The sequence below is a fragment of the Triticum urartu genome, chromosome 5A (genome assembly GCF_056163025.1).
Source record: "Triticum urartu cultivar PI428250 chromosome 5A, HENAU_Tu73, whole genome shotgun sequence".
Taxonomy (NCBI): Eukaryota; Viridiplantae; Streptophyta; class Magnoliopsida; order Poales; family Poaceae; genus Triticum; species Triticum urartu.
This window is the reverse complement of record NC_141877.1, coordinates 36,859,410-36,874,429: the sequence shown is the minus strand read 5'-3', so window position 1 is coordinate 36,874,429 and position 15,020 is coordinate 36,859,410. Positions and strand designations below refer to the sequence as shown.

The 15,020-nt window shown below is 40.6% G+C and overlaps 1 pseudogene; it reads left to right on the top strand.

Annotated features, from left to right (window-relative positions):
- The first annotated feature begins 420 nt into the window (after positions 1-420).
- LOC147967791 (uncharacterized) lies at positions 421-13,708 on the top strand (annotated as a pseudogene).
- Positions 13,709-15,020: the final 1,312 nt, after the last annotated feature.

The following is a 15,020-nucleotide window of genomic DNA, read 5'->3' as shown; positions in this document are numbered from 1 at the left end:
ACCAGCCCACTAGGGGCTGGTTCCCCTCCCACTTCAGCCCATGGGGCCCTCCGGGATAGGTGGCCCCACCCGGTGGACTCCCGGGACCCTTCCGGTGGTCCCGGTACAATACCGGTGACCCCCGAAACCTTCCCGATGGCCGAAACTGGACTTCCTATATATGAATCTTTACCTCCGGACCATTCCGGAACTCCTCGTGATGTCCGGGATCTCATCCGGGACTCCGAACAACTTTCTGGTTACCGTGTGCTAATATCTCTACAACCATAGCGTCACCGAACCTTAAGTGTGTAGACCCTACGGGTTCGGGAGACATGCAGACATGACCGAGAAGCCTCTCCGGTCAATAACCAACAGCGGGATCTGGATACCCATGTTGGCTCCCACATGCTCCACGATGATCTCATCGGATGAACCACGATGTCAAGGATTAAATCAAACCGTATACAATTCCCTCTGTCAATCGGTACGTTACTTGCCCGAGACTCGATCGTCGGTATCCCAATACCTTGTTCAGTCTCGTTACCGGCAAGTCACTTTACTCGTACCGTAATGCATGATCCCGTGATCAACCACTTGATCACATTGAGCTCATTATGATGATGCATTACCGAGTGGCCCAGAGATACCTCTCCGTCATACGGAGTGACAAATCCCAGTCTCGATTTGTGCCAACCCAACAGACACTTTCGGAGATACCTGTAATGTACCTTTATAGCCACCCAGTTACGTTGTGACGTTTGGCACACCCAAGGCATTCCTACGGTATCCGGGAGTTGCACAATCTCATGGTCTAAGGAAATGATACTTGACATTCAGAAAAGCTACAGCAAACGAACTACACGATCTTTGAGCTAAGCTTAGGATTGGGTCTTGTCCATCACATATTCTCCTAATGATGTGATCCCGTTATCAATGACATCCAATGTCCATAGTCAGGAAACCATGACTATCTTTTGATCAACGAGCTAGTCAACTAGAGGCTCACTAGGGACGTGTTGTGGTCTATGTATTCACACATGTATTACGATTTCCGGATAACACAATTATAGCATGAACAATAGACAATTATCATGAACAAAGAAATATAATAATAACCATTTTATTATTGCCTCTAGGGCATATTTCCAACATGGTGTTCCCGTGGGCAGAGGGAGGGGGCGGGTGGTGTTCCCGCGGGCAGATGGAGGGGCCGGGGTGGTGGATTTGAATCTTGTGTTCACTAGGGATTTGGGATGGGATTGGGATTAGGATTTGGGAGGATTTGGGATTTTGTTCATCCACGAACTATTGGATACAGGGAAATGGTATTGCTATGTTTAAATGGTCACTGGACACTTCCGAGGGGAATTTGTGAGGAACATTTTGTTTTAGATGATACAGTAGAATAGAGTAAACTTCAGATCACCATGTGAAGATGCATGCACACTGCTGTGTTTGTGTTTTTGTGTTGTATATACGACCGAAACCAACTTTGTACTTTTGCAAATGTACGTGCACTTTGTCTAAGATCATCATCTGCAAGCATGTAGGAGTACTAGAGTTTACTAGCAAATGTACTAGATCAATATGTATTCCGAACCTTTTTTTTGCGTATGATGAACCAAGTTTGAACTCCGCAGCCCAATACCCCTGCTTCTGAATCGAGGATCATTTCAGATTTGATTGCTGAAACTAGAACGAACAGAAATGAATTCATCTCTGAACATGAATCTTATGCGGCGGATTTACCAGTAGCTTACACGGAGTGACGGAGTTATGACCGGCCTTGCGCCGAACGCGTGTTCGCAGCAGCAGAGTTACACGAAACATGTGAACTCTTACTTATGTATCTCAAGCTCCAGCGCTGAATAGAATGACGCTGGAAATTAACTTGTTTGAGATCCTGAAGGAATCACACACCGCATAGAGGCATCCTTGTTTGCCATGTAAATTTGTAAATAGGTTTCTTGGTGCTGCAAAATCTCCTAGGTTTTATTCTATAGCAGACGTACTTGTATAAATGCTAATTTTAGAGTGCAATGTTTTATTCTGTACATTTTTATGTGTGCTTGTATGTTTCATAGGTTTTACAGATTTTTAGGTGTTCTTGTATGTTTTTTCCTAGCTACTGATGATGCAGTTTTAGGGTTTTATTGACTTGTTTTTTTTTCCTTTTTGTAGATGTCGCAGGCACCGCTGGTGAGAATGAAGGGAGTAAGAAGGTTAAGAAGAAGATCAAGAAGAAAGGCAATCTATGTGGCTTTAAGTCAAGGTTTAACTCAAAAAGGCTGGCTGAGATTGGGAAGCAAGTAACACCAGAAAAACAGAGAATCATAAGGGAGGGACCGTTGGGAGACTTGTTGGACATCTGGTCTTTCAAGGTGCCCCATGAGCTCATTGAGTTTGTTGTGATGAACACGAATCACATACTCTCTGAGTTCAAACACAAGAACAAGTCCATCACCTTCAGCAAGCTCATGGTGAAAAGGATTTTCAACGTGCCATCCGGTGATAGACCCGTGAAGCTTCTTAAGAAGAGTGATGAACATGATCTTCGCAGCATCTACAAGGAGGGGAATAGGGCTCCAATCACCCATGTTGTCAAGTTGCTCACTAGTTGCAGCGATGAGGACGTGGTTATGATAAATAGGAATTGGACACTCCTTGCGTTGGCAACAGTTTTGTGCCCAGGCACTGGCAATATGGTGAATCTTGAGTATCTAGCTTCCTTGGAAGATATGTCTTAGGTGCATGAATTCGCTTGGGATGAGCACTTGTTGGCACGAGTGATGGAGGAGGTTGGAGTCTTTCAAGAGAAGAAGAGGATGCAAGCAAATACAGAAAAAGCAGCTGAGTTTCAGATCGCTTCATGCCTTCCCATGTTAGCGGTATGCAACGCAACATTATGAAATACATGCATTTTTTTCTTTGCTGCATGAAACCTTATATACATTTCTATAGCTCGCATTTATGTTTTTGTTGGCTAATGTCCTTTTCCATTCTATGCAGATCATATACATGGATCATATTGATATTCCGGCTGGCCTCCCAAATGAGCATGCCATTGATTATTCCGTGCCGAGGATACGTTTTGTTTTTCAAAAGAATTTTGATTGGTTGGATAAAGTTGACAAGAACAAGCTCACTCTTGTCCAACCTTTCTACGGGAAACAAACCCAAGTAATTTTGCTACATCCCGCCTATGTATTTTCCTTTGCCAATGGAGTATTAAGACCCCCCCTGTTTTTTGCTCACTGAATTTGCATGTAGCAATCTTTGCTTTTACATTTAGGTTATGGCAGCCTTCTTATTTCCGCCACTCATGTTTTGTTTTCCTAGATACGGAGTTTGTGCAACACCCCCTATGCAGCACAACTCGCGGGACAGGAAGTTGGTGCTGAAGCAGCCAGTGGGCAGGGAGTTGGTGCTGTAGCACCTAGTGGCTGCTACGTCTCGAGCTAGCGTTGGTTTTCCCCGAAGAGGAGGGGGTGATGCAGCACAGTAGCGTAAGTATTTCCCTCAGTTTTTGAGAACCAAGGTATCAATCCAGTAGGAGGTCACGCGCAAGTCCCTCGTACCTGCACAAAACGGTAGCAACTCGCAACCAACGCTTAGGGGTTGTCAATCACTTCACGGTCACTTACGAGAGTGAGATCTGATAGAGATAATATTTTTGGTATTTTTGGTATAAAGATGCAAAGTGAAAAGTAAAAGCAAAACAAGTAAAATAAAGTAATGGAGATTGATATGATGAGAATAGACCCGGGGGCCATAGATTTCACTAGTGGCTTCTCTCAAGAGCATAGATATTCTACGGTGGGTGAACAAATTACTGTTGAGCAATTGATAGAATTGAGCATAGTTATGAGGTTATCTAGGTATGATCATGTATATAGGCATCACGTCCGTGACAAGTAGACCGACTCCTGCCTGCATCTACTACTATTACTCCACTCATCGACCACTATCCAGCATGCATCTAGAGTATTAAGTTAAAAACAGAGTAACGCCTTAAGCAAGATGACATGATGTAGAGGAATAAATTCATGCAATATGATAAATACCCCATCTTGTTATCCTCGATGGCAACAATACAATACGTGCCTTGCAACTCTTTCTGTCACTGAGTAAGGACACCGCAAGATTGAACCCAAAGCTAAGCACTTCTCCCATTGCAAGAACTACCAATCTAGTTGGCCAAACCAAACGGATAATTCGAAGAGACTTGCAAAGATAAACAATCATACATAAAAGAATTCAGAGAAGATTCAAATATTATTCATAGAAAAGTTGGATCATAAACCCACAATTCATCGGTCTCAACAAACACACCGCAAAAAGAAGATTACATCGAATAGATCTCCACGGGAGAGGGGGAGAACATTGTATTGAGATCCAAAAAGAGAGAAGAAGCCATCTAGCTACTAGCTATGGACCCGAAGGTCTGAAGTAAACTACTCACACTTCATCGGAAGGGCTATGGTGTTGATGTAGAAGCCCTCCGTGATGGATGCCCTCTCCAGCGGAGCTCCGGAACAGGCCCCAAGATGGGATCTTGTGGATACAGGAAGTTGCGGCGGTGGAATTAGGTTTTTTGGCTCCCTCTCTGGTCTAATGGGGTTATGTAGGTATATATAGGAGGAAGGAGCATGTCGGTGGAGCTCCGAGGGGCCCACGAGGCAGGGGGGCGCGCCCTCCACCCTCGTGACCTCCCCGGAAACTTCTTGGAGTAGGGTCCAAGTCTCCTGGATCACGTTCGGTGAGACGATCACGTTCCCGAAGGTTTCATTCCGTTTGGACTCCGTTTGATATTCTGTTTCCTCGAAATACTGAAATAGGCAAAAAACAGCAATTCTGGGCTGGGCCTCCGGTTAATAGGTTAGTCCCAAAAATAATATAAAAGTGGAAAACAAAGCCCAATATAGTCCAAAACAGTAGATAAAGTAGCATGGAGCAATCAAAAATTATAGATACGTTGGAGACGTATCAGGCATCCCCAAGATTAATTCCTGCTCGTCCTCGAGTAGGTAAATGATAAAAAGAGAATTTTTGATGCGGAGTGATACTTTGGCATAATTTCAATGTAAATCTTCTTAATCATGGTATGAATATTCAGATCCGAAAGGTTCAAGACAAAAGTTCATATTGACATAAAAAATGATAATACTTCAAGCATACTAATTAAACAATTATGTCATCTCAAAATAACATGGCCAAAGGAAGTTCATCCCTACAAAATCATATAGTTAGGCTATGCTTCATTTTCGTCACACAAAGATGTTCCCAACTTCTATACCCCCGATGACAAGCCAAGCAATTGTTTCATACTCAAATAATCTCAAACTTTTTCAACTTTCACGCAATACATGAGCGCGAGCCATGGACATAGCACTATGGGTGGTATAGAATATGATGATGGGGATTGTGTGGAGAAGACAAAAAAGGAGAAAGTCTCACATCAACGAGGCTAATCAATGAGCTATGGAGATGCCCATCAATTGATGTTAATGCAAGGAGTAGGGATTGCCATGCAACGGATGCACTAGAGCTAAGAATGCTCAACAAAAGAAAACTAGTGGGTGTGCATCCAACTTGCTTGCTCATGAAGACCTAGGGCATTTTGAGGAAGCCCATCGTTGGAATATACAAGCCAAGTTCTATAATGAAAAATTCCCACTAGTATGAACAAGACAACTTATGAGACTCACTATATGAAAATCATGGTGCTACTTTGAAGCACAATATATGAGACTCACTACATGAAGAACAAGGTGCTACTTTGAAGCACAAGTGTGGAAAAAGAGATAGTAGCATTACCCTTTTTTTCTCTTTTTTTGGGCCTTTCTTTTTTTCTTTTTGGCCTTTCTCTCTCTCTTTTTTTTGATTGGGCAATGCTCTAATAATGATGATCATCACACTTCTATTGATTACAACATAATGATTACAACTCGATACTAGAACAAGATATGACTCTATATGAATGCCTCCGGCGGTGTACCGGGATGGTGCAATGAATCAAGAGTGACATGTATGAAAAATAATGCATGGTGGCTTTGCCACAAATACGATGTCAACTACAAGATCATGCAATGGCAATATGACAAAAGTAAAGCATGTCATGATGATGATGATGATGATGATGGTGGAAGTTGCATGGCAATATATCTCGGAATGGCTATGGAAATGCCATGATAGGTAGGTATGGTGGCTGTTTTGAGGAAGATATAGGGAGATTTATGTGTGAAAGAGCGTATCATATCACGGGGTTTGGATGCAGCGGCGAAGTTTGCACCAACTCTCAATGTGAGAAAGGGCAATGCACGGTACCGAAGAGGCTAGCAAATGGCGGAAAGGTAAAAGTGCGTATAATCCATGGACTCAACATTAGTCAAAAGAACTCATATACTTATTGCAAAAATTTAGAAGTCATCAAAAATCAAGTACTACCCGCATGCTCCTAGGGGGATAGATTGGTAGGAAAAGACCATCGCTCGTCCCCGACCGCCACTCATAAGGATGCACAAGCCAGGTACACTTCATGTTTCAAATTTGTTACACAACTTTAACCATACGTGCATGCTACGGGACTTGCTAACTTCAACACAAGTATTTCTCAAATTCACAACTACTCAACTAGCACGACTATGATATTATCACCTCCATATCTCAAAACAATTATCAAGCATCAAACTTATCTTAGTATTCAACCCACTAAAAAGAAATTTTCACATATCTTGAATACCAAGTATATTAACATTAAGCAAATTACCATGCTATTAATGACTCTCAAAATAATCTAAGTGAAGCATGAGAGATCAAGTTTCTTTAAAACAACCCACCACCGTGCTCTAAAAGATCTAAGTGAAGCACTAGAGCAAAAATTATCACGCTCAAAAAGATATAAGTGAAGCACATAGAGTAAACTATCAAGCTCAAAAGATATAAGTGAAGCACATAGAGTATTCTAACAAATTTCAATTCATACATGGCTCTCTCAAAAGGTGTGTACAGCAAGGATGATTGTGGTAGACTAACAAGCAAATACACAAATAATACAATACGCTCCAAGCAAAACACATATCATGTGGTGAATAAAAATATAGCTCCAAGTAAATTACCGATGGAAGTGGACGAAAGAGGGGATGCCTTCCGGGGCATCCCCAAGCTTTGACTTTTTGGTGTCCTTGGATTATCTTGGGGGTGCCATGGGCATCCCCAAGCTTAGGCTCTTGCCACTCCTTGTTCCATAATCCATCAAAAGAATTCACACAAAACTTGAAAACTTCACAACACAAAACTCAATAGAAATCTCGTGAGCTCCGTTAGAGAAAGAAAACAAAAGACTACTTTAAGGTACTGTAGTGAACTTGTTATTTATTTGTATTGGTGTTAAACCTACTGTATTCCAACTTCTCTATGATTTATAAAATACTTTACTGGCCATAGATTCATCAAAATAAGCAAACAACACACGCAAAACAGAATCTGTCAAAAACAGAACAGTCTGTAGTAATCTGTTACTAACGCAAACTTCTGGAACCCAAATAATTCTACCAAAATTAGAAGACCTGGGAAATTTGTTTATTGATCATCAGCAATTGGAATCACTATTTTATCACGTTCTGGTGATTTTTGACAATTCGGGCACTGAGCGCAAAGATTCTGGAAATTACAGCAAGATCAAATAACTATCTTCCAAGAAGATCTAATAGGTTTAACTTGGCACAAACACTAATTAAAAGATAAAACCACATCTAAACAGAATCTAGATGGATTATTTATTCCTAAACAGAACCAAAAACAAAAAACACAAAATAAAATTGGGTTGCCTCCCAACAAGCGTTATCGTTTAACGCCCCTAGCTAGGCATAAAAGTAAGGATAGATCTAGTTATTGCCATCTTTGGTAGGCAATTCTTCAATGAGGCATCCACCTCCTTTAGAATTTTCTTTCTTTCTAGTGCTTATCAAACTTTTAGGCATAAGATCGAAAAATTCATTCGTGGCAAATGGTTCCTTAATGATTGTAAAAAGATCGGGGTGAATACTTATAGATTTAAGATCCGCATTTTCCTTACTAGATGATTCACCCTTATTTTTAGGAACATACATAAACTTGGAAATTTTAGTGGGAGGACTAGGAGTACTTTTTACGGAAGAAAAAACAGTTCCCAAGTTGGTAATGATACCCTCAAGTTTATCGATTCGAGTAGAGTCTAGATTTATTTTTCATTAACCATGGGTTCCTTCTCCTTAATATTTTTCAAAGTCATTCCTACCTTAGATCCATATTGAGTAATTTGATTATGAATCTTTTTATCTAGATTTTCAATGGATTCAATGGTAGCAACTTTGTTTTCAATAATTTCAAGCCTTTGCATAACATGCTCCAAGGTTAACACAGTTCCATTAACCAAAAGGGGAGGTGAGCCAAATAAATCTATTAAAACATTATAGGAATCAAAAGTATGGCTACCCAAAAAATTCCCTCTGGTAATGGTATCAAGGATATATCTATACCAAGCATTAGCACCTACATAAAAATTGCGAAGAAGGACTGAAGTAGATTGCTTTCTGGTAGATCTATTTTGAGCATTGCAAATTCTATACCAAGCATCTTTTAGATTTTCTCCCTCCCTTTGTTTAAAATTTAGCACTTCATTCTCGGGAGATAATGGAGAAGATAAGGAATTCGACATAGCGACAGGTAAGCAAACTAACACACGAGCAAACAAAAGGCAAAGGGAAAAAGAGGAGGGCGAATAAAACGGCAAGGGTGAAGTGGGGGAGAGGAAAACGAGAGGCAAATGGCAAATAATGTAATGCGAGAGATAGAGATTGTGATGGGTACTTGGTATGTTGACTTTTGCGTAGGCTTCCCCGGCAACGGCGCCAGAAATGGCTCGTTGACGGGAGAGTAAATCTTGACTTGACTTGGCGTAGGCCTCCCCGGCAACGGCGCTAGAAATGGCTCGTTGACGGGAGAGTAAATCTTGACTTGACTTGGCGTAGGCCTCCCCGGAAACGGCGCCAGAAATCCTTCTTGCTACGTCTCGAGCTAGCGTTGGTTTTCCCCGAAGAGGAGGGGGTGATGCAGCACAGTAGCGTAAGTATTTCCCTCAGTTTTTGAGAACCAAGGTATCAATCCAGTAGGAGGTCACGCGCAAGTCCCTCGTACCTGCACAAAACGGTAGCAACTCGCAACCAACGCTTAGGGGTTGTCAATCACTTCACGGTCACTTACGAGAGTGAGATCTGATAGAGATAATATTTTTGGTATTTTTGGTATAAAGATGCAAAGTGAAAAGTAAAAGCAAAACAAGTAAAATAAAGTAATGGAGATTGATATGATGAGAATAGACCCGGGGGCCATAGGTTTCACTAGTGGCTTCTCTCAAGAGCATAGATATTCTACGGTGGGTGAACAAATTACTGTTGAGCAATTGATAGAATTGAGCATAGTTATGAGGTTATCTAGGTATGATCATGTATATAGGCATCACGTCCGTGACAAGTAGACCGACTCCTGCCTGCATCTACTACTATTACTCCACTCATCGACCACTATCCAGCATGCATCTAGAGTATTAAGTTAAAAACAGAGTAACGCCTTAAGCAAGATGACATGATGTAGAGGAATAAATTCATGCAATATGATAAATACCCCATCTTGTTATCCTCGATGGCAACAATACAATACGTGCCTTGCAACTCTTTCTGTCACTGAGTAAGGACACCGCAAGATTGAACCCAAAGCTAAGCACTTCTCCCATTGCAAGAACTACCAATCTAGTTGGCCAAACCAAACGGATAATTCGAAGAGACTTGCAAAGATAAACAATCATACATAAAAGAATTCAGAGAAGATTTAAATATTATTCATAGAAAAGTTGGATCATAAACCCACAATTCATCGGTCTCAACAAACACACCGCAAAAAGAAGATTACATCGAATAGATCTCCACGGGAGAGGGGGAGAACATTGTATTGAGATCCAAAAAGAGAGAAGAAGCCATCTAGCTACTAGCTATGGACCCGAAGGTCTGAAGTAAACTACTCACACTTCATCGGAAGGGCTATGGTGTTGATGTAGAAGCCCTCCGTGATGGATGCCCTCTCCAGCGGAGCTCCGGAACAGGCCCCAAGATGGGATCTCGTGGATACAGGAAGTTGCGGCGGTGGAATTAGGTTTTTTGGCTCCCTCTCTGGTCTAATGGGGGTATGTAGGTATATATAGGAGGAAGGAGCACGTCGGTGGAGCTCCAAGGGGCCCACGAGGCAGGGGGGCGCGCCCTCCACCCTCGTGACCTCCCCGGAAACTTCTTGGAGTAGGGTCCAAGTCTCCTGGATCACGTTCGGTGAGACGATCACGTTCCCGAAGGTTTCATTCCGTTTGGACTCCGTTTGATATTCTGTTTCCTCAAAATACTGAAATAGGCAAAAACAGTAATTCTGGGCTGGGCCTCCGGTTAATAGGTTAGTCCCAAAAATAATATAAAAGTGGAAAATAAAGCCCAATATAGTCCAAAATAGTAGATAAAGTAGCATGGAGCAATCAAAAATTATAGATACGTTGGAGACGTATCAGTGGCCAAGGAACTAGTGGCCAAGGAAGCCAAATTCAAGGTGCTGAAATTCAAGCAAAGGACTCTCAATCAAACGAGGCTTAACAAAATGTTGAAGCTGAACCACACCTATCATCCTCGCTCAACGATTGGCTGCAGCAATCATTCCCTAGCATGCAAGATCTAAGGGTACTTTTCCCCCATCTACACTATCTTTTTCTTTGTATTCATTTCCTGTTTGCCTTTGGCTTTGCATTATTTACTATACCCAGTTGCAAGTGTATATTTTGTTTGTTGCATCCCTCATTCTGATGTGCTACAACCATGTTCTGTTTTTGCTTCATATGTGGTTTAAGTTCATACCTACTAGGCTTTTTTTCTGCATCCATATGTCTAGTGTGCTACAACTACATTCTGTTTTTGCTTCAAACATATCATAATTTTGCTACATCCATATCAATAATTTGTTACCTAGAGGTATAGACCATTTGTTTTTTATGCTTCATCCATGACAGTAAATTGCTACAATCACACTGTTTATTTGATACATAGTGACACAGCAGCACACCTACTTGTTTCTCGCTTCATCCATACCTCTAATGTGCTACACCCACATTTGTGTTTTTTTACATCCATACTTCTCAAAATCTGGATATACTTGTCACTAAAAATGTTGGCCACTTGCCTTCTTGTAGGTACCAACTCAGTTTCAAATGCTCTACGACAAGCACAAGGGTATTTTTGCAGCAGAGGTGGATGGTGTAGTAGGCAAGTTTGGACAGTGTTTAAAGGAATTGCAGTGCAACCGGATGGCTGCTCTCCTTCGTGATGTTGGAGACGCCATCACAGCTACCGATGAACCCAACTTTTCCTTTGAAGCACCTATCATGGACGAATGGCGCGGAAAAGAGAATGATGCTAAAGCTGCAAATGCCGACATTGGTGCTCAAGCTCAAGCTCAAGGTACAACACCTAGCATCAACAAGGATGAAGTCACCGGATTGAACCTAGAAGTTGCAACAGAGGCTGCGGAAACTTGTGAGCAACAAAGAGTGAGTTTCGAGATGGAAGGCAACGCCTCACCTCACAGCCCCCCACTCTTCTATGATGCACCCAGGAGTGCGACAGCCGGCATTTGGGACGACGAGCCATCCTGTGAGTTGTTCCCAAAGGGCTCCGAAGACTATGAGATGATGCATTCCACGGATGAGCCTATAATTAAGAAGAGCACAGTCAGCCCCATCTATGCAAACATCCCCGTGTTTCCTGTTTCAGACGATGATGACAGCCCAAGTATGCTTCCTTCATCTTGCATCATTTCTTTTTGTTTTTCTCCATATCATTTTTTCACATTTGTGTGATTCCAGCAAATTCTTTTTGTACAATCTCTTGCAAACTCATCCATTTGTATTTTTTTGCTACAACTCTTAAGATGGTCGCTACAGAAGAGCATTTTGCTGATGCAAGCAGTGGCCCTAGCACACATGACAAGAACACTAGGAAGAAGAGGATGGCCAAAGTTCCAGCCATAAAAAATACCAAGGCAAAGAAGCAAAAGGTCGACAAGGCTGCAGAAATGTATGAGAGGTTTGTAAAACATGGGAAACCATTGAGAAAATCACAACCCAATGAACAAGTGTGAGCTACCTAAGCCTTATCTGTTTTTGCTTTCTATTTTTTTATTTTTTCTGCTCGAAACAAATGATTCATTTTGGTTGCATCTATGGTAACAGGACACCTTTCATCAAGCTAGGTGGTTTTTACATTGGATACAAGAAATTCCTTGTATGCTTCAAGCCTCTTGGGGATATGAATGATGAGGTCATGTCACTATGTATCGAGATGAACAACATTGCATCCCGTGCAGCAAAAGAACCAGAGCTGAAGAAATACATTTTCTCAGTCCACGCGGGGGTAAGTTTTTGTAAAAACAAGCAATGCTTCATTCTTTTCTTTCTTTTCACATTTTCGTTGCAACACACACTAACCATTTTGTTGTATCTTTCAAGTAGATCCTACTAAAACAAGACCCATCAACTTTCCAACCAGCAAAACTCATGGCTGAGCTTGAAAGGGCTATGAAAGTGTTCAAGGTTCAAAAGTTTAACCTCGTAAGTTTCACGAAGCTTTCTTTTGTTCCACACCACAAATAACTTCCAAATATGATCCAATGATGTGACGCGGCTGTAACATTTTTTACATGTTCTGAGCACCTTTTCGCCTTTCTTTTGTTTTTTGCAGCTGTTTTTCACAATTGTTCATGATCGCCATTGGATAGTTGTTTGCGCAAACTTGCTTCACAAGCAGTGGATTGTATTTGACTCAATCCATTCAAAAGGAAAACAATCTCCTTTGAAGAAGCAAGCCAATAACCTGGTATGCTCATGCTCTCTAATTTTTTATGTTTAGCCTTCAGATTCATCTACATAAATGCCCTGTTGTCATCTTTACACACCTCATTTTATTTTTGAAACTTTTGTGTGTGTTTTCAGTGCTAGATCACAAACTTTGCAACCCTCGCACAAGAGTGCAGCGAATTCAATGTCAATGTTGGATCCTTTGCCCGTGTTGACCTAGAGGATTACCCAAAGCAAGATACCCTGTGAGTTTTCTTTTTGAATTTTGCTTCAATCATGTGTTCCATTTCAACATTTTGTTTTTTCAACTACGCATGGGAAGTATGATGGAGAACTTTTTTTATCTCATAGATGTGATTGTGGTTTTTTTGGGCTCAAGTATGTGGAGAACTATGATGGGAAGTCAATGAGAGAGTTCAAGCAGGTACACATTTTTAATTTTTTGCCTTGTCATTTTGTTACAATCTACTTTCTTTGTTTTCAATACTCATGCAACAGAAGAATACCATGTTTTGTTGTTGCTTCATATGTGGTTCAAGTTTGTACCTACTAGGCTTTTTTAGCTACATCCATATGTCTAGTGTGCTACAACTACATTCTGCTTTTGCTTCATCCATATCATAATTTTGCTACATCCATATCAATTTTTTGTGGTGGATGGATGTGAACTTTTTGCATTCATCACTCATGCAACTCAAGAATAACTAGTATCATACTTGCTTACTTTTTGCATTCATTTTTTACAGGAAGACATGGCGCGATACCGCATCGATGTGGCATACAACCTTTTCAGCCACCCAATGAACAACGCCCCAAAGGAGCGGGTGTTCAACGATGAGTTGGCGGCTTGATTTTCTGGAAGGTTCAAGACGAACAAGCTTGTTTCTTCGTTAGTTCTAGATCATGTCCGAGGTGGTAGCGTTCTGATAGGATTAGAGTAGTGCGCGTTCGTATGTAAACTGTTGATACCTCCAGTAAACATGTGTCCTTTTGGTATGTAAACCGATGATAACTTGATATTTGGATGATGCACTTATGTTTTTAATGGATGCGTTCTTCTGTTTGCCAACATGATCATGCGTTGACAATTGTTTTTTGTTTCACTGGTTCTGAAATATGAAAATATTTCAAACTTCATCCATTGAAGTTTCAAGGGAATCTCTGTGCATTTTCCCCCTCAAAACATATTTTCTGAAAAATAATATGTGAATGCTATTTTTTGTCACACACTTAAATTGCTGGAAGCTCACAGGAAATAGCTACAACCTTCTGTTAGATTTGTTGCAGAGCCAAAATATACTTTTTACCTGCAAATTAGCTACATCCCTACAATATTTTTGCTGGAAGCATAATGTAAATATGCTTCCTTTCCCAACTTTTGCTGTACAACTAAATCAACACTTTAAATCATTCAAGGCTTTTTCCTTTTCAAACTTGTTATTTTGCTTCAACCATGTTTTAAAAAGCTTCAACCATGTTTGCAAAAAGCTTCAACCATGTTTCCTAAAAGCTGCAACCATATTTTGAAAAAGTTTCAACCATACTTTGAAAAAGTTACAACCAAGTTTTCAAAAGCTTCAACCATGTTTCCTAAAAGTTGCAACCTTGTTTACAGAAGCTTCAACCATGTTTTTAAAAAGCTGCAACCATGCTTTTCAGAAATCTTCTAAACATGTTTTCTTAAAGCTTCAAACATGTTTCCTAAAAGCTTCAACCATATTTTCAAAAAGATTCAACCATGTTTTTTAAAAGCTTCAACCATGCTTTTCAAAAGCTTAAAACATGTTTTTAAGCATGGATCAAGCTGTGGTTACAACAACCATTGAGTACTATTTTAAAAAAATAAGAAAAACCCACATTCTGCTTTTTTAAAAAAATTCTACAAATTTTGGCACCATCATACTACAAAAAGTAAGCTCTCACAAACATATAACAATAAGAATTTTTTTTAAAACAACTCTTGTAAAAAGCAACATTCTGCTTTTTTCAAACCACGCATGTAGTAATATGTTGCAATCCCACAAAACAAACATTCACAGCTAGTCAACACAACTTATTATCATAAGTCATGGGGTGTTACAAGGCAATTCATCATTTTTTCCCTCACGAAAATATC